Source organism: Thermobia domestica, chromosome 10, assembly GCF_964235325.1.
Source record: "Thermobia domestica chromosome 10, izTheDome1.hap1.1, whole genome shotgun sequence".
NCBI classification, from domain to species: Eukaryota; Metazoa; Arthropoda; class Insecta; order Zygentoma; family Lepismatidae; genus Thermobia; species Thermobia domestica.
The window spans coordinates 113821955-113843618 of record NC_137463.1 but is presented as its reverse complement, the minus strand read 5'-3'; the positions used below and the strand labels follow the sequence as shown (position 1 = coordinate 113843618).

Sequence of the window (21664 nt, the reverse complement as noted above, 5' to 3'; positions counted from 1 at the left end):
CAAGTTATACTAAAGGAATATATAATTAATGGAATATTTAACTAAAGTGATAATTTACTATTGCACTTACCCAGGCTTTTCTTTCCTTCCGCTCTTATTTTCCGTTTGTAAACAACCTCGTTTATAAACCAGCTCGCAAGCATACGACAGTTGTTTCATGACGTCATCTATGGTGCAAGAAAGAGGTGTCTATAGGCGGTCAGGACCTCACACACAGATGGACGTATATAACATATAGCTGAAGTATTTAACATACGTATACGTATATAAAATACGGAAGATTGTTAGATATCAGACATCCTGCAGCGACATGATATAACATCCAAGCGCGTTAAAGGCAGTAGCTGTGTAGCATATGGATAAAGTACGCTCCGTACAGATTTCCTTAGTAAACATAACGAATCCTTGTATTTGTACAATATACCGCTGTCCGGATAATGGATTTTTCTCAGTGTACAATCATTAATTTCTACTTAAACTTTACTCATTTTATGTTCTGTTGCGTTACCTCGAGGGTGTGAGTACGGGGTAGGAACCACAATTACATATGGAAATCCATTATTAACCTAAAGGGGAGATTGGCGGGCCGCGTGGAGCACGGTTGTGGGTAGTTAATGGGGAGTGCGGAGTTGAGAGGGAAGAACGAGCGAAGCGAGAAGCCGAAGTAAGGTGGGATAACGTACTACTAGGCTACTTAGGTTAGGTGAGGTCTAATTCGCACTTAACTTAGTACGTACTTAGGTTTGTAGAGCTCTCCTATCTAAAGCAGAAACTCGTGAACGATTGTTGGTGGTCTTTGTTCTTTCACTAATTAAGCCATGAATATTCAAAAGATCAACATCATGTTTTACAAATGTTAGTACTGTCAACTCACATCCAGCGCAAGGACCCTGTACACTTGCCGGCATGTTTACTCGAAAATTATCCACAATCCAACCATCCTGAACCTAGAGCCAAGTAGTTCCCTTTACTTGCGAATTAGTCCCGTCTTTATAACCGCTTATCAAAAGGCATTACACATAAATTACGCTTCACTTACATGTTATCAAGCACACAAGCAATCAAATTATCAATTTCTTCTAGGTAAATTTTCAAAATTTTGATAAAAACGGAAGTGCAACTTCGCAAGTTAACCCTAAACAAGAGCCTAAGTAAAGTTGAATTTCCTTATTTCACAGTAGGTCATCTCTCGTTCTTGATTTTAATGTTAGTATCAGCGGCGTAGCGTAAGGGAACGCCGGTATGCCCGGCATCCCCTGTTAATAACAAAAAATACGTATTTCATTGTATATAAATTGTTTACTTGTAATTATCACAATTATTTCCACTGCAATCTTCTGGATGCGCTCTCTCGCCTTACTTTGACAAGCGGAACCTACGCATGCGCGTCACTCAGATACACATTTTCTGTCTTTCCTCTTGTCGTATGCTACGTTCCTCGGGCATCCAGGCCTACTGCAAGCAACGGGGTTTTCGTCTGCTTTCTGTCGAATGCGCATGCGCAACTACTTGCTTTCCACTCCTCTACACCCCTTGCAACTCAACATTTTGCTTTAGATATACGCTGGCGTATTGAAGTATTTCCAACTCTATATATCTTGAACTAAGTTATAGTTTCTGTACAGAACGTACGAGCGTACAAGAAGATAGATCAAAACAGAAATGGTTACTTAAATGCCTTTTTGAAGCATGCCGGTTATGTAAATAATAGTATAAAAATAGTTATGCTTTATCGTAATTAAATACATCGTAATTTAATCGTAATTAAAGGCAAACTATTAATCTTTATCATAAATACATAATATGTCCAGTGGCGTGGCCAGGAACTCTTTGAGGGAGCTCTCACACACAAGCATCACGGTCACCGATCTGGTAGACCAAGAAAGCCAGAATTCCCCGCCCCTCGCACAGATTGCTTGGGCCCTTCAGTCATTGGCACATATCCCGGGGAGATGAGGGGGACATGTCCTCTCCATCCGATTTGAAATTGTGATGATTTGTATCCGAATGCCACAAAGGAAAGTGAGATGAAATTGAGGTCCCTTGACTTGTTTCATTTTTAAAAAAGAATCGTATTCTTTAATATTTCATTGTCATTAATTATTGTTAGTCTATTTTCAACTATTTGTTTAATTCCTGTAACGATTCCCATAATGCTACTGAGATCATCATCATTTTGCTCAAATAAGAGTATTGTTGCACCATACATAGTTGATTTTTTTTTTTCATAGTTTTGGGGAAGTCATTATTTATATTATTACAAAACAAGTGTCCTAAAATTTTAATGTATATCATTGTGGATGCGTAAATAGAAACATATCAATTATAAATATGCATGTATTCAGATTTCAGAATGTGTTCACGGTACTGATTTGTAATACTGATACGTATCACAATTTCATCTACATCGCCTGGTATATAATATACAACAGGTTCACCTCAGAAATCAGATTCATCTACCGTAATATGAGTCTCATCTCCCCTCCCCCAGAATAAGTCTCAAATATGCTCTCCTCCCTCAAATCTGCCCTCCTCCCAATCTTGCAGATAACTCTGCTCTTCTGATCCTCCACAGCATTGTTTTTCAACTTCATGAATATTTTGAACATCGCTTTAAAAAAAAATGGAAACGGTCTTACCCGTTCCCCGAATGTTGAAAACAGATTTGCGCCCCTGCCTTCAGTATCTGGATATCTGACAACGAAATACATACACAGAAACAGGCCCCCAGAGTTGGTTTAAGTGCTTTCTATTTGCATCTTCAAATGATATACGTATACACTCAGGACCATATTCACGAATGGGGGACTGAGTTCCGGACCCAAGATGACAAATTTGTAGGGGCGACTTTTTCAAGAACGAGATTGAAGTATGCTACGGGGAGAAAGAAGCTGCCCATGGGAACTATGCTGGAAACAATGTTTATACAACAGTGGGGCCGAGTTTTCTCGTCACAACGGTAGTGGAAAGAAGAAGCTGAGACAATTGCTTATTGGCTTCTAACGTAATCCACGCATTTGCTTCTGCATGCCCCACTAGGCCACCAATTAGGGGGCCTCCCTTCTAAATTTTTTATAACCCTATGTTTCCCATCGGTATAGCTATGTATTGCTAATTTTAGTAGTATTGTATCGCACAAGTGACTAACTTTGGCATCCCCATTTCGGAATACCACGCTACGCTACTGGTTAGTATTACATGTGGGACTATCAAAACATTTATATTTTAATTCTAATTCGTGTAGTTAGTAATACCCATTTAATAAAATTCAAGTTTTTTTCATGTAGATTACAGAATGTTAACTTAATATGTGTGTGTAAGGGGGGATAATAGAATTAAGCAGAAGCAAAATACTTAAACATTCAAGAACGGATATGATGAATTGCTGATGTTACTATTCGATGAACTATAATATGGTTGGCTCGGCCCCCCCTAACTTCTACCGGGCCCCCTCTACATTTTTGGGGTGGCTACGGGCCTGGTCAGAACCAGTCATTCAGTGAAGTCAGTAGTTCGCATACTATAGGGTATATACACAACAACAATTTTTATTTGTTTTGCGGACATTTCTTCGGACATAAGCAATTGAAATATTAATTATTGAGCGAGAAGTGACACACATTTTCCTATTATTTACACCGATTTTAAACGTGTGATGAAATATGTCACAGAATGTAATCAAACTCTAATTATTTCTAAATCTTCTCTCTCTAAATAACGAATATAATAGTTTAAATGAGATAAAATTATAATGTATTTTATGAAAATATTGCCACATTATTAACCTTCTTTTTACCAAGTGGGGTACACACCCAATTGCTAATTATTTTGTTGTTACTGATATAAAAGTATTTCTACAAGAATGAGATTCAATGACTTTTATTATTTATTTGTATGAAATATTTTTATGGGGAAGGCAATTCTACTAAATGATTTGTCTTCTAAATATTTACAAATTATTAGAGTGGGGTGCAAGTACACCCCACTTGGTAAATAAAGTTACCTTTTAAATATGTACTGTGTTTTAACGACCGTTAGGTGGTAGCTGATTTTAGTTTGTTTTTTATAGTTAATTGTTCCTATTGTACAATTATCATGCACAAATATATAAGTGTAGTGATGATTGATGGTGTAACGCTTGTACCTTTCTCTGTCTTGTGCTCTATTTAGAAGGTAAATGGGTCTTAGTTATTACACGAGCGTTACTTCTCTCGAATGTTGGTGATAATGACTTTGTAGTATATTCGGATGCATTGTTGGAGCAAGGGAAAAGGATAAGAAACAATAAGAAAACCACAAAACAAATATTCTGTTTAATTGAACCAAGGAAATGTGTAGCGAAAAAAATCAAATTTTCGAGTGTCGAATTCTAATAGGGCTCAAAAGTTGCGCATTCGGATGCTAATCAATGGATAAATAACGAAAATACCACACTTTGGGCTTCAGTTCGCGCAAATGGCCTAAAGTTTGAAAAAAATAACAAAAAACACCAAACTTTTCCTTTTCGCAAGAAACATACAGATTACTTTTTTCTCATTCCTATGGCGTCTAAGTACTTTATTTTAGTTGTGTGAGGTCATGTTTGTTATTAGTTCGTTATGTGAGTGATTTTATACATTTTATTTTTATAGCGATTTTGCAGCTCTTGGTCCATTTGCCAACTTTTTCTTTCATAAAATGGTTTAGAACTCACCACGAGGAGGTGGTTGCAATTGCAGTTCCACTCACAACCCATCCAACCATCCTATCAATTAGGATGTGTTAAATTATGTTAATGTAGTCAAGGACGTTGTCTTAAAATTCAGATTTAAAAAAAAAATCAAATATTGGCATCGTGAGTCTTGAGTACAAAGTTGTTTTAATGTACCCATCTCTGTTTTCTTGTCCGCACACTTTTCTTGCAGACTCTGTGAGAAGATTGACACATCTTTCAACTTCGTGAGTACTGCATGGAACATTCATGAGTAGATTTGTTATACTTAAGTAGTAAGATGGAGAGAGTAGGCGACAGCTTACATTTTCTCAAATCTATCAGCTCACTGTAGTCCGTAGCATCAAAATTTATTTAAGGTGCCACAAGAGTTTGAACATATTTCCCCTTCGGATCTTGATTTTTTGCCTGTAGCACTCTCCTGAAACCAAACTCTTGTATGTGTTGCCTCTCATCTACTGTCATAGCTAACAATATGTTCTCTGGATGACAAAAGAACGCGTTTCTCTCAATCACAGGATCGATGATTCTTTTAATGTTGTTTGGCAAATGTCTAATTGTTTGAACTACCTTCAAAATATGTTTAGGTCCATATTTCACTGGCTGATATCTCTTTACGTCGAACCAGACAGGAGCATATGAGGCACCCGGTATCAAAATCCGCCACATCCATTTCGCTTACTTTCGAGTAATCTCGCAAAACATGCAGTGAAGCTCCATATACATGCGTACAAAGTCCCATATTTGAACTAGTTTTTTTTTGTATGAAATATTAAGCTTTTAAACAAAGTTCTGTTTCCATGGAATTCCCTTGGATCAAACATATAACGAGCAATATATAACCCAATTTCGAAAAAAAAAAAAAAAGATCTGGCGACTTTTGATACTAGGCGCTTCATATGTCTTTATAATGTAGTTTACAAGCACTTTGAGTTTGTTTGTTTGATTTGTTTGAGAAACGTGCAACCATCTAACCCAATTTACATATATCAACCATCGGAAATAACTAAGAGGACCAGGATCTCTTATAGCCACGTCTGGAGCACACTGCCCTGTTTGAATTGCTGTGTTACATCCTTAATGATACCTTCAATAAATTTTTGATGCCACGGACTATAGTGAGCTGATAGATTAGAGAAAATGTATGCTGTCGCCCCCACCAGTGCTCGAAAGCTTGACAATAGAAACTCGTATCTTAAAACTAATGTATGAAAAAACTGCTTCTGAGTTTGACCTCTTAAATTTTCCATGCCATATCAGGAAGTTGAAAGATGTGTCAAACTTGTTACAGAATCTGCAGGAAAAGTGTGCGGACAAGAAAACAAAATGGCTACATTAGAGCAACTGTGTACTCAAGACTCACAATGCCAAAATTTGATTTTTAAAAATCTGAATTTAAGAGAACGTCCTTGACTAAATCAACATAATTTAGCACATCCTATTTGATAGGATGGTTGAATAGGGTGTGGGTGGAACTCAAATTGCAGACACCCTCTCGTGGTGATTTCTGGGCCATTTCAAGGCAAAAGAAAGTTGAGAAATGGACGAAGAGCTGCAAAATCGCTATGAAAATAAAATATATAAAATCGCTCACATAACGAATTATTAACAAACATGACCTCACACAACTAAAATAAAGTGCTTAGACACTATAGAAATAAAAAAAAATAATCTGTATATTTCTTGCATAAAGATAAATTTTAGTATTTTTCTCATGTTTTTAAAACTTTAGACCGTTTGCGCGAACTGAAGATCCAAAATGTGATAATTTTCGTTATTTGTACATTGATTAGCATGCAAATACGCAACGTTTGAGCCCAATTACAATTCAATACTCAAATATCTGATTTTTTCGCGTAAAGGTAAATTTTTATGTAAATTTTGTAATTTTTTTTTTTTCAAATTTTAGGCCATTTGCGCGAACTGAAGATCAGAAGTATGAATATTTCGTTATTTTTCTACTGATTGGCATGCGAATACGCAACTTTTGAGCCCAATTAGAATTCGATACTAGAAAATTTGATTTTTTTGCTCCACCCTATTGTAAAGCAGGGATGCAAATAAGCACTCGCCCAGGGCGAGTGGTTCATCAATGTGAGCGAGTTTTTATACAGTAAAGACTATAAAAATCACGATTGGGATGTGGGCTAGTACCGTTTGTCTTGGGTTAGTAAAAATTTGTTGCTTATTTGGATCTCTGATGTAAAGTGTCCTTCCTACAGGGACAGAAAGGCTCGAACAAAATGTGACGTTTATGACAGTTTTATTCGCAAAGATTACTCAACGTAAAAGATTGTAAGTATAGACTGTTAGTGTTTGCAATGATAGGAATATTTTTACATGTTTCTGTATTTGAATATATAAAAGGCAAGTAATTTTGTAACAATAGTGGAATCTTGTTTGTTTGTAGCGAAATATTAACATGCTGTATTTTACAAAAAAATCAAACTATACTGTATTTGTGAGAAAATATACGAATATAATACATTACTTTATATGTCGAAACACTAACTATGTAATAAAAGTCCTATTTCAACATTTATATATTATAATAATGAAACATTTCTATTAAAAGCAGCAATTTACGTGCGGGGTGCTTTTGATCAAAACTTGGTAAATAACGTGAAACATTTAAGTTGATAGAAAGAAGATTAATAGACCAAGTACACATTTTCCTGAGATTTCTTTAACTGAGTTCTATAACGTGTAAAAATTTCAGTAACTCAATGAGATTGGACCACTTTCATATTAATACTTTACCTTGAGCTTGAGCCAGCGCCAAACAATAAGCTAGACACACAAGTATAAGACACCTCAACATGATGGCGGACTTTTACCAAGTTCTGTAGAAAATAAAATTGAAATTACAATGTAAATAATTAACAGTTTCAATAGAAGATTTATAGTGAGATTTCTGAATACAATTAAGCTAAGCCTATGGTCTATGGAACCGGAAGGTTCATTGCCACATCCTCAAAAGCTCTCCATTGACTTCTGCCCTTGGGCAGTTTGATCCAGTTTCCACTTAGATCCCTAGATCTATCTTAACATTGTGCATCCTTGTGCACAGAGGTCTTTCCCCGATTCACTTTTCAGTAAACATATTTGAAAGCTTTCTTTTACTTTATTACATACTGACTAATCCTCGTTCTGAAGTTTCTTCCACTCCTCATTCCCACCCCTCTTGTATCCGAAAATTCGCCTTAGAATACTATTTTCAAATACTTTCAATTTGAGTACTTTCCTGAAAGTAATGTTTTGCAACCATTTGCGTAACTATTGAGAAAGTGAGGTAACTATTTGTTTTAATAGTTTGTATACTTCCTTGAAGTAGAAAATATACTAGACAATATTTCGTGGATTTCATAAACTCTGTTGTAGATATGAAGGTAAAATGTAAAATAGATATTCAATTTTAATTTGTAATTGCAATACTTCTACAACTTTCACCATCATTGCTACTACTACTACTACTACTACTACTACTACTACTACTACTACTACTACTACTACTACTACTACTACTACTACTAATAATAATAATAATAATAATAATAATAATAATAATAATAATAATAATATAGTTCCTCGTGGATTGCGGAAGACCTGAGCTCAATTCACAGTGAGAGTTCAAGTGGTTCCAATCCTACTTTAACCTGTAGGTCCACTTCTTATATAGGATTGGTACTGAAATGACGGTAAATTCCAATCCAACCAAAAGTAGTAATAATAGCCTAATATCTCCTATTCGAATTACACGTTATATTGCCTAAAACTCAGATATACAGTGAAACCGTGTCATTTGACATAGTACATCGCGCAGGTTCAAATACAATCTTTATTTGTAATGGTCCTTACTTTCTGATCTAAATGTAGAGCGATACTATTTCTTTTCAAAAATGTACAAAACAGAGTTATTTTAACATTAGTTTAGGAACACTGATTATACTTCAGTTCTACGTACTTTCCTGTTTTATTATCAAATGTCAAGTTTTCAGAATATTTTAGGAGAAAATTTAAGAAGATTTGCACTTAATATAAATATACTTATTGACTAGTTCAAGGAAATGAAGTTCATTCACTGCCTTCTACTGCATATAAATCTATTTCGAAGAGCAGAAATAAGACAGTTGTATTTAGGATTCAGTTGCATAAAATATTTATTTTTTTGTTTCACACTACACACTTATCCTTTCAGCTTAAAGAAGGTACATAAAATTTGAATAATTGTCAGAGAACTGGAAAAATCACTGAAAGTGAGCGCTTAACAATTTATCTAACATGGCCTAGTAGAAAATCGTACAAACAGTCAGCAACTTACAAAAATCTTTCGCTAACCTTTCACTTTTCAATACACGAACTCTTTAAATTTTATCAAGCTTTCATTATGCACTAGTTGAAAAGTCCTTTCTACGCACAGAGAGAATAAGAATGGTGCAAATCATTTAAAAATAAAGAAAACAGTTAAATACGAGCAAATAGCAAAGAACAACGCTTCTGGTGTTGCCCCTTTTTAGTTCTCGAGCTAGCTGACATGCTACTTCTTGCCTAAAATTGTGTTTAAATATCATTGGGACTGTCATCAGTTTAGCGACTACAAAAAATTGTGAATTATGTTTCGTTTTGCGTGAGGTACTCATTTTTTGCATAAATTTCTATCCCCAGTCAAGGGCTCCGATCCTGGGGGTCCGGGCCCCCCAAACCAAATGTGGGCCCCCGCATTGTATTTATGAATATACAATATTTGGCATAACTTGAATGCAATTTGTCTTAAAATCCTCATATATATGCCTTCTGCATCTGAATGTCCCCCCCCCAAAAAAAAATTACAGAGAAATCGGCGCCCTTGTCGCCAGTTCCCTCGACGAGGCGAAAGTCTAAAAATTGCCTTTGTATGTAATTAGATCTGTCGAAAAGTTGGTGGCGCTTGGTAACTCCCTTCTATGTGACAAAGTAATGACCGACACACACACACACACACACACATATATATATATATATATATATATATATATATATATATAAGGGCGAATCCAAGAGGGGGCTAAGGGGCTATAGCTCCCCCTTGACGCTCAGGTTTACACTGGATAAAATGGACTTCAGTCCAGCTTTACAGCGGATAAAACGGCAAACTATGGCTTAGCCCCTCCCTTGATCATATCCTGAATCCGCCACTGTATATATATTGTTATTGTATGTGTATTGTCACTGTATGTGTATTGTTATTACACATTTCTACGTACGTAGAAATTGCGTTGATTTTTAAGAAAGTTCGTTAACTAAAACTTCTTTATATTGTTACTTTGTCCATGTATTCGTCCGTCCGGCAGACAAAAAAATCTCGAAAAACTACTTGATGGATCACCATGAACTTTCACAGGATGTAGAGAGTGAAAAATTAGAAATTGCGTTCATTGATGGAGATTATATTTAAGCCGGAAATAGTAGAGATCGACCATTTCCGGTTTTGCGTTGACTGCTTTGGAATAAAAACGATAGCAGATAACGAGAAGCTGATTTTTTTTAACAATCCTCCGAGCGTCATAAGAACATATTTCGACTTCATCCTTATTTTCCTACTACATTTGTAAGTAGTAGCAATTTACCACCACTTCCGGTTGTAATGTTAATTTAGAAAACATCACGCCGTTACGATCAAACTTCTTCATACTGAGTACACGTGACACTAATACTTGCATTGATTTAGAAGAAATTTAATATTTCATAGAGAAAAGTACAACGATTATACTGACTGTGTAGCAACATATAATTCAACTTTTGAATAATATTTTCCTAGTTCATGGTTCGTTTACAATAAGTATATTATTTTCTTTTATTGCAGATCTTTAGGAGAACTCTTTCCCTCACCCCTAAAGATGGCTTCCCTCAGTTAGCCCCATAATATTGACATAATTTCTAATCAGTTAATATTAATTCATCTAATCTTTATGAATTAAAATTTCTATATATCAGCATTGTTCCGTATGTTGTAACTTTGCGTACTAAAAGTAGATTTTTATATTTACGCGTATATCGTCAAAGATTTAATTGCGTTTTCTAACGATTGCTTTATAACCTTGGGCATGTTGAACTTCACTAGGTAAATAACATTTATTTCCTAACCTGATAAAGTCAACGCAGCAGGGCATTTCAATCTGGCAACCATCATAAACAAAATTATTCAGTTATTGTATAGTGTTCAATGTAATACTATATTATTTATACACACAGGATCTCTCAGGAACATTTTAACCATCATTTCATTACTCTTTTTCCAAAAGTACACTGAGAAAAAAAGGACTAGGATTTCCATGTGGATACATCGTATTTGGGTGAGTGCGCTCCTTAAGTAATGCAATTTCATGTATAAAAGTACAGCAGGTGGAAACACCATACCAAGTCTGGAGTTCGGCGTCGTGTTAAATACATCTTTCCTCCCTTTCCTTCTCACAGAGTGATATGACGTCTTATTACGCTCGTTAGGTAGGGAGTCACAGATTTTGAAAGAATCAAGAGGGGACAGTCGTAGGAAGGTGGTAACAACATTATATACGTAAGCTACCACCGTCGGAATGGGTATGGCGTTAATCCTAGATTTGAAATGGTGGTCCCACAATACAAAATTTTTGCTGGGTGGTGGTGTAGATCGTACTACGGATGAAACAACATTATTTAATGTGATGACGCGTGTAACCTGGTAAAAACAGCATTTACATGCCGACTGGATTATGCATTTTTCTCCGTGTATCTGATTGACTTCAGGGCGACATTTTTCATATTTATAGTAACTTATGGCGCAATAATAACTGGATACAGACGATCACATAGTAAGAAAATATTCTCTAATAAATGTATGTTACACAAACTATAATCAATATAACTACCGTTGTTATGATTACCGAGTAAAATCGAGCTTCAAAGATTTGACTCAAGCGACATTTGTGTCTATCTCTGTCCGTCTATTTATTACACGATAATTTTCGTACATATTATTTACTTGTAAGGAAACTTGACAAATGCCTTCCTCAAACCTTAAGAAATGAGCTTATTATTTTCGTTTCAAAACTGTCAGTTAACAATGGGGAGATCATCTCAAGGATGCAAGGATTGGTGTATAGTTTTATGACGTAACGCAATGATTAAACAATATTTTAGTATAACTTTCTTTTAAAGAAATATTCATGTTAATGCAACATAGTGTGTATTTTCCATAGAAATTCCCACTCCTTGCGTCTGAAATCAGTCAGTAATATGGGACAAAAATTCATTACAACTTTTACGTTTCCTAATATAAATATGATTTAAGAAATGTTCTACTTGAAAATATTCATGATCAATATATTAAAACTATATTATTATTATTATTTTAGTTTAATGTCTCGATTATACACTTTAGGTTAAAGAGACAGATAAATAATGAAAGTGAATGATTGTGAATCTTTTTGTGCTTTCCCACCGAAAATCTAATCCAAGATCACATCCACTAAAGGCACATGCGCTAGCACTAGACTATCGCCAAAAGCGGCACTTCTTGATGTTGGTTACTTGGATTTTAGTTTAGCATCCCCATGAGCAGTAAGGCTATACGAGACGTGGACCTGCAGTTTCACGTTAGATTTGAACGACATGAACTTCCACCGAGAATCGAACCTGGGTATCCAGGGGGATGGTAGTCAGAGGAAAGAGTGAGAGTTCTTCTCGTTGTTCACCTCAACCATAGATTGGTTGGCAGCATGGAAATTTTTAAAATTTTTCTCTTCCTTGGGAGAGCTGTTTCATACTTGAATAAAGTCTTTTCTTCGAACTGCATCTAGATATTCTATCCTTGGTCTTCCTCTTGTTGATTTTCCTTCTGTTTTCCCTCTATCAGCACGGTGATCCAATCGGAGTGCTGAATGAGATGGTCAAGCACGCTGTTTCTTCTTTTTCCTATTAATTTCATGATAGGCTATATCGTCCTTCATTAGATTCCTTTAGTACGTCTTCATTCCTGTCGGTCCATGGTATGCGCAGCCTTCTGCGCCAACACTACATTTCAAGTGCTTCCGGTTTGAATATTTCAGCTTTTCTCAATATCCTCTCTGATCTGTAAAGCGCGACGCTCCGTACCAGGGTCTTAAACAATCGTTTACAAACGTCCAACGACACATTTCTTGATGTTAGCAATCCTCTTTTTCTATTGAATGTTTGTTTAGCCTGGGCTATTCTGGAACTTACGTCTTTTTCACTTTTTCTGTCCGAAGATATTATACTTCGTAAGTAGGGGAACGTCTTAACGCCTTCGATTTTCTCTCCATCTAGCCATACGTTTGCTCCTTCCTGTCCTGTTCTTGTGCACTTTGTCACTTTGGTTTTCTTCTTATTTGTCTTCATTCTGCATGTTTTTCCAGTTGGTCTTTTGAAGTTTGAAAGTGCTTCCTGCAAGTCCTTTTCGTTCTCCGCTATCAGTGCTGTCATCAGCAAACCTTATTGTGCTGAAAACCTGACCATTTACTTTTATGCCTTTCTCGTTTTTATCAAAGAATTCTTTTACAGCCTTTTCTATATAGGCGCTGAACAGGAGAGGTGGAAGTTCACATCCATAGTGAGGATTACAACACTTCAAAACGAGAACATGTTAAGTACATATTATCCTTCAGAAATTATCAAATCTTCACGAAACTTTGGTAAAACATTTGGAATTTTTCCAAAACGTTGTTTTGTATTATCTTTCTTGCTTTTCAGTCACTCGTACTTTTTGGGTCGAAGTCGGTCAAGAGTTGGACATAGGATTCTGATTTCAAACGTGTACTTACCTGCCCTAATTCTCAAAGTGTTCTAAGAAGCCTCTAGAATGTCTTTATTACATATACCCTCGCGCAAAACATAATTGAAAAATTATGAGCAACAGCAGCAGGATTTGTGTCGTCATTGCCTGCTGGGGAAACAATCGTGCAGATACAACAGTCAAGAACGTTGCGGTGACAGATGTTCCACTTGAGTATTCTGTTCCTTGAACCGATCTCAGGAGCTATTTCCTTCAACGGATGCGCTCTCACTGACAATTAGATTGAGACCAGACAAGCTTCAGTCAGTAAAAGCTATTTTGGGCAATTGACATATATGGTCACGTGTTAGTCTCGAAGAGGAAGTGATCCTGGCGTATAGGACACTTCCATCTCATCCATTATAATTTAGTTCCTAACGTTAACCGTTATTTTAAAGACTATCTTACTTTTATTGGTAAGGATGGGAGAACCAATGTGCTATGATATTATAAAATTTTTGTTTTACGTGTTGATACTACTGGTATTTTTTACTTATTTTCTTGCTGTAATTAGATTTCGTTTTTTTTAAAAAAAATTAGCGACCTGACTTTTAAGCTTTATAGCTTTTTGTTTTAATATCTTAATGTCTTGAACGTTGCTTGAAGTTGCTTGAAGTTATTTAGAAGTATTAATTTCAATTTGTAATATATGACTGCCACTTATCATATCGTAACGGGAACGAATAGCCTCGCTGCTGATGTACCTATTAAACTGTAATTAACTTATTAACGGCACTCAGTAAAGAATAAATCCAATTTTCTCCAAATGAAAATAGAATTTAAAAAGTTTATTTTTTCGGTACAAATCCCATCTCTAGTTTGGACCTATTGTCCTTTGAATTCATGGCCATAAGTTATCGCTCCAATATTACTCAATATATTCATCATATTTCTCAGATTAATATTAGAATTGGTTTTTGGTCTAAGATGTTTAGTGACAGAATTACAGCTATTGTAAGATATGTTAGTTATCAGGAAGTTAACACATACATTTAGGATGGATAGCTGTAGAGAGTAAACTCGTAAGGAGCAGTTTCTCTGGATGTGAGAATGAGGCGTGGGTTAGCATATAACTTCAAAATCTGATTGAAGTGTTTGGTAAAGATAGTCTTCGATAAATACGAGAGGAAATGGAAATACATTTTCAAATTATTAACAGTTTTATGACACTGAGTACGGAACTTAAATCTTAGCATAGATTTAAAGCACAAAAGTAATGTTGCCTTACACAGCGATACATATTAATAATTACATAAATTAAAATAAAGACGTAAGATACTTTTTGTTTGCTTTAAGGTATGTTATTTATCAAGTCATGACATACTAAAGAGAAATTAATTCAAGAATAGTAATAACGGAGACAGTATTTATGAAGAAGGAGAAAAGTTTAGGTTTTGGTCACTGAACCTAAATCTAAGAGCCAAATAAAGGAATCATCAAATGTGTTTCCCTATGCAGACAGAAATATAATTACTACAAAGGAATTATTAAAAAGAAAAGAGTTACCACTTTCGAATTGAAGATAATGAGATAATATTTGTGAAAGAAAAGAACAATGAAAAGCTGTTGGAGAAAGGGGATTTGAATAACAATATTAAGAATAATTGGTGAAAACTCATTAGAAAAGTGATTCAACAGAGACCTATAAGATATGCAAGAAAGTTTCACAAACGAAGAAGAAGAGTAAATGGTTCTCTTGATATCTGTTCGAATAAGGAAAACCTTCCTTGTATGCATAAAAAAGTGCTGCTAAACAATTGATGTTAATGAATTCATTATTTTGTTGCAGTGATGGCTTAACAATGGAATAGAAAAAGTCGGTTCCTATAATCAAATGTCATTTGGTGATTGGCTGCATGTAATGAAGAGAACCCTGAGGTAATTCATATTGAAGAGTTTCCGATATGCAATATTGTGCGGTCCTCACACAGTTTCTTACGTATTGAGGTTCTTAATGACTAAAGCCAGTCACCGATCCTGGAGATGACTATCGTAGTATGTTTAAATTGTCGTTAGTGTGTTGGTAATAAAGGTTATTTCTGATATTGATATTGAGACCAAGGAGTGGAGACTACAGTGCTTCGTTCGAATAATTATATTTCTATATTCTAGTTGAGTATCTCAGTGCATGTTGGTTGAATATTGACATCTAGAATTCACATATCACGACCAAATTGAACGGATTACGACTTTTCATTGGATCTTACGGCTACTTACAAGACTGAAGAAGAAAGCTACCAAGTTGAATCATAGTATATTGAGGTTTGCTGTTTGCTGCGTGACCTAATAATGGTACCAGAATAGTTACCACACTGACAATACTATCGTTACACCAAATAACTACGGAAGAAAGCTCTTCTCTAAGCTCGCCCCACTTTTTTTCAATTCTAGTGAATGACTTAAAGGCTATGAAAAGTATAAAACATATAGAAACTGAGCCAGGTAACATCTACAAAACGCTATTAAATAAACTAATAACCGAATTCAAACCTTTTCTTACAGCTTCGAGTGGCTCCGCGTAGAATAGTCACTAACGTTCTTGTCTTTGGTCCGAGCGGTTCCAGGCTTCCATTCCCGGTGGGAACGTTCGGTCGAAAAAGTGTAAAAGTTTTTGCAGGGTAGCCATTTCTCGAGTGAGATTTTCCATGGTTTTCCTCATTCACATCAGCCAAATGCCGTGATGGTACATAACATGTAAGTGTAGGTCCCAGGCCGCTTCCTTCCTTCCCTTCCCTTTCCTCGGATAGTGTGATCGCCGAGGGACATCATACTTCATATGTGACAGGGCTCAGATATCTGATTTCTAAATCCTAAATCCTTAAAGCCTAGAAATTTACGTACGCAGTTTATGACGTCATAATTGATGGGTAACCAAATTTATACATTGCCCTAAAAGGCCTTGAAAACAATTACTAATTTATGTAATAGCGTTTTCTAGATACTTTCTGATTCACGCTCTGCATTATTGATGTTCTTCATTGTCTTTAAGTTTTTCACTATTTTTTTTAAAGGTAGGATGAGGTTAGGGAATTACTCAATGTTTATGTGGACAAGTTTTCTACCTGTTTCATTTTCCTCTTTACAATTTTTTTCTTAAAGGAAATAAGACCTCATCTGACCTGAGTGGGTCGGGATGAATAGAAAATATAAACAGTGGTTTCTTCTAATAATTTTTCGTCTTTGTATTGTGCCTGAATGAAATAAAATTCTTAAAACTGCTGATATCAGAAATGCTGTATGAAGGTGATAGAAAACGAAAAATTATTAGAAGAGCTAATATGACTTCATATATAAGGTCAAGGAGCTCTAAACGCTTTTCAGAAGATAAAAATACAAATGTATATCTAATTTTGAGTGTGTTAAGTTTCTAGGATAAATCAAGGAACGACATTTAGTATAAAGAAGTATGTTCGAGAAGAGGATTTTACGAAATGTTATTTACAAGAGTCTGATCTTCTATGAAGGGATCGATTGCATCCAAACCTCCTCACTGTGATAGCGTTTAATTCACAAGAGATTCAAGTCCAATTTTTGTCATTTTGGACATGTTTCATATTTAAGATATCATTTGGAAGCTCCTGTCATGGCTTAAAAGATTCATGACCAGATATGATAAATAACTCATAAAAACATGCGTTCGCTTTTCAATGGATTTAAACGAAACCTACAAATGTCATATTTCTTTTTCTCTCAACTTTAGAGATTGGACTTGAATTCCTTGTGATCTGATTGCAAGATATTTGTATTGATTTCACCAAATTCATACTTACTTTCGTATGCTTCTTCTTCGCTGCTTCGCCTCTGAAGAGTAAAAAGTGATGGAATTGACAATATTTATAAGAAACTTGTCACCATCAATTACTTCCAAATGCTAAGCATAGCGATGATTCAAGTAATTGCTCCTACTGTACGACCTTGGTCATTAAGTAATGGATCACATGTTATTACGATGTTGTAGACCACATAAAATAGATAAATGTCTTCTAATATTGTACCTAATCTATTAATACCTCCGTTTATTCAATTGCAAATTCTAATAGTAAATGACAGTGATTCAAAGCCAATTATTCGGCAAGAATACCATTATCATGGGTGCATGGCAATCTTTAGCATCCAAATGTACCAAATCTATGATGATTTATGGAAGACGTAAGAGATAATTAACACTGTAATAGGTAGAAAACAATATAAGAAGACCAGTTTGTACGAACGATATGAGTCTTTAAAGATAAGAACATTCATTCAATGCTAGTTAGAAGTTTAAATGCTAACATATGTTCACAATATCAAGATACTCAGGGACTTAATGTGTCGCTGAACAATGCAGTGAAGGGACTTTATCTCTGTAATAAAAGACATTTCATTTACCTTATTACTTTTAGCTTTTAATAGCAAAGTCTTCTTCCGGAAACAAAATAATATTGAACCATTTGCAAGATATGCATGCTGCTACACAATGAATGCACTCTGGATACTTGCTACATAAATGCTTTTTATTACAGTGATTTAGCCTACCTATTATATGAAATTGCACTACTTCTTAGTTCGATTAATCTATTAATGTAATGATGATTTTGAAAGGTCACAGTCAAGGGCGCCGAATTCTCTGTAAATTTGGGGGGCCCATTCAGATGCAGAAGGTATATATATGAGGATTTTAAGACAAACTGCATTCAAATTATGCCAAATATTGTATATTCATAAATTCAATAGAGGTGCCCACATGAGCTTTGGGGGGGGGGGAAGGATCGGCGCCCTTGGTCACGGTAACATTTATTTGTGGGAGACATAATTGATATAGTTCCAATTCATTTTTATGCAAATGTCTTACAAACGCATTAAACTTTCGTCATTAGTGCCTTGGAAACCATGTAAAATTTACTCGTGTATTCTCGGACCATTAAATACAATAATATGAACTTTGAATTAACGTTCAATATTTGATTGTACTATACAGTCACCAGCAAAAGTGGGTATAGTTTCAACTTTTTTCGACTGTATGAGCTGATACGAATACATTGTTCTGTATTTTGAAAACTCCTTTTTAATTTACTGAATTATGCACTCAAAGTATTGCTTTCAGTATGGAACGAGTGCCCTCCCCCCCAAAAAAAATAATAAAAGGAAGAGATTTATACCGTTCTCTCTACTGTTACGAATCGAGTGCGAAAGACATCTGGATTTGTCCGGAAGAGATGAAGATTGCCACTTAAAAAGTTGAGTCTGGTGTGCTTTTAATCAGCTGTGAAAAGTTTTGGCAACCGTCGCACGGAAACCATGCTCATTCCCAGATGCTGAGTTATAATTTGGTCAACGTTTACAGTAGATAGGTCTACGTCTCAGCATCTGTCCGATGGTTATTCTTAGATCATTCATCATGATTTCATACGCTTTGTCAACATTCTCCTGAGTAAGTGCTTTCACGAGCCTTCCTGTTCGAGTGTCAACTATAAGGGAGATTCTCTCTTCTTAACTTCAGCTGCCCACTTCTTCACTGTGGTATATGAAGGGGCACTATCACATAAAGTAGCACCCATGTCGGCGTAGATCTCCTGCGGCTTTAAACCTTTCTTGTGGAGGTACTCAATAACAACTCTCGCTCTCAATTTCTCCACTTGGTCTCCATTCTGTTTTTTCTGGACCTGTAAAAAAATAACAGTCGATATTAATACCAAATTTGGTATCACATCATAAGAAGGTTCAATAATAACGTCCTAAAAGTTCTAATATTTTTTGGTGAGGCTTAGAATTTATGTAACAACGCTCGTAATGCAGTTTTGGAGATATTGAAAAAACGAATATCAATTTATCATTTCGAAATCAATTCACCAGTAAAGTTGAAATGGTGTTTTGATCTGAAACCTGTGCTGTTCACTTGTTCAAGTTAATGTATTGAATTCTGATAAAGGAGAGTTGATGTATAGGTATTTGGACGAGTAAAATTGGGATTGAACCTGAAAGTAAGTGTAATAAAATATATTTTTATTGCTTCTGGTCCTATTGAGTATCCTGAATAACACATCAAAAGTCTACCAAAATCTGACTACAGGAAAGCCGCCATTTTGGGCCGCCATCTTGGGTATTTTCATAAAACATTTTGATAAACGTTTCTTGTAATATCTTCGCAATGAATCAATCTAGAGACTTGGTTCTTGCTCCAAATCGAAGCTAATAAACAATACAATCACCAAAATGTACAATTGGTATAATTGTATACAGCATTATTTAAATATTGTTACAGTTAGATTTAAAGTGTTTAAACCACACCGAGACAAAATAATAGATCTCAGTGTTACCTTTCCATCAACACCAAAATTGTTTACCTATGTCTGAAAGTAAGGGAGCTACGTGGTTTTATGTGACGCAGGGTGTTGTATTTTGAGTCACTCAGATACGCAATTCAGGTATTGTGGTTAGACATCATAACAAGAAGCAACTTGACAGAAACAACAAATGACATTGTGGATTGCAGAGAAAAAAGTAACTATCACTCCGCTTCCATAAGGCCAATTTTCATCAAGTTGGTGCCAAAGTAAAGGACATAAGCTATTGATGAAAGAGATAAACATGGATTTTCAATAAATTACAATTACATGTGTAATTGCTCTACCATCTATTACTTAATGCCCTTATTGCTACCAATTCTCAATGAAAATGCATTGGTTATTTTCAAATAATTTTAACACTAAATTCAAACTCGGTACCCTGTCTAATTTTGCTCATGGTTCTAGTCGCCTAAGACTAGTGGTGGAGACGCCCTCATTTATCATGTGTTCTATTTCATACAAATATGGTATTGTTATCCTGCACCTTTTATGTGCCTCTCGTTTCTAACCCGACAGTTAAGTTGTATCAGAACATTATCTTTCTTCAATCACAATTGCACGAAGCAGCAACTGAAGCACTGGCTCCAGAATGAGTCATCATCGCTTTCCGGTTTCACTTCTGTCGCATCTGCTACATTATGACATGCGATTCCATGGCATTCAGAGCAGGTACTTGAGCAGTCAAGGCCGTGTTTCTTGCAGTTGAATTGCATGGTAGAACACAGAGTTGTAAAGCAGCCACGTCTTATAAACGTCAACAACTGCTTAGGTGCTTGAGGCTATGCCATATTTCCTAGTTACAGATGTCCATCACTGAGTTCCCAACCCAATTGGAGCGGTTCGAAGTCATTGGAAAACCAGGCATAAACCTGAAGATATATACGTAGAGAGTGATAGTAGCAGACACTTTTAGTAGGAGGCAGTACTTGAGGCGTCACTTAAGATGTCGAGTTAACTCTTTTAGACATAAACTTGTGATTGTGGATGTCATTAAGAGTTAGACCAATTCGATCCCCATATAGACACGCCATAACTATATTACCAGATGCCTTGATTTGTTCTTATATTCTCCCCGCAGTTCTGAATATTGCGACCTGTTCCCGGAAACACACGTCCTTCTGCAAGAGTAGAATGGAATCCCGTTTCCCTAACCCATATGGATTGGCTGTAGTGTCATATCCCAGTAGCGCATGAGCGAAGAGTATGTGTGGGCACATGATATCACACAGTGTTTGTTTCATTGCTCTAATATTGTAGATCATTACACTTTTGGTACTTTTCTTGGGTTCAGAACACAGGAAGACATAATTCAGTTGAAACCAGGACTAGAAGGTCAGCGTCTTCACCAATAACTGCTGTCAGACACGTCTTCAATTTTTCAATTACTTGTTTTACAATGAGGATATCTGCGTTTCCAGGAGCATGCTTGGTACCATACCCAGCTTCCGTAAACTTTTCAGCCAACAGTGTTACAAAAGTCTTGTTGTTCTTTTGTTGCTGAAGAACATGTCCTTGGTGACAGCGAGAACCGTCTACTGAGTTACATGAAACTTTGATCTCTGCAGACCTCGGTTGGTTTGCAGTGAACCTCAGAGTTTGTTGATAACTGTTCTCCTTAGTAGGCATCAAATATAATAGTTGCTTGCCCAAACTTTGACTTAACATATTGTACATATGAAAGGAAGAGTGCTTCAAATGTTTGTTACTTACTCCAAGTCAAACGGTCAGCAACCTCCCACCATCAATGACATAGTACAGATTTCCTGGTGTTGTAGGGGTTGCCTAGCATTGGTGGCGCAAGTAGGTTGTAAGCTGGGCCTT

At 35.8% G+C, this 21664-nt stretch overlaps 1 long non-coding RNA gene across 1 annotated transcript in view; it reads right to left on the bottom strand.

Moving 5' to 3' along the window:
• Positions 1 to 17379, bottom strand: part of LOC145662065 (uncharacterized) — a 57296-nt gene extending 39917 nt beyond the window's left edge. Inside the window, exons 1-2 of the long non-coding RNA XR_014126972.1 lie at positions 17288 to 17379; positions 7472 to 7554 (exon numbers count right to left, since the gene is read on the bottom strand). This is a non-coding gene — a long non-coding RNA (uncharacterized LOC145662065). The remainder of the gene's footprint in view (positions 1 to 7471; positions 7555 to 17287) is intronic.
• Positions 17380 to 21664: the final 4285 nt, after the last annotated feature.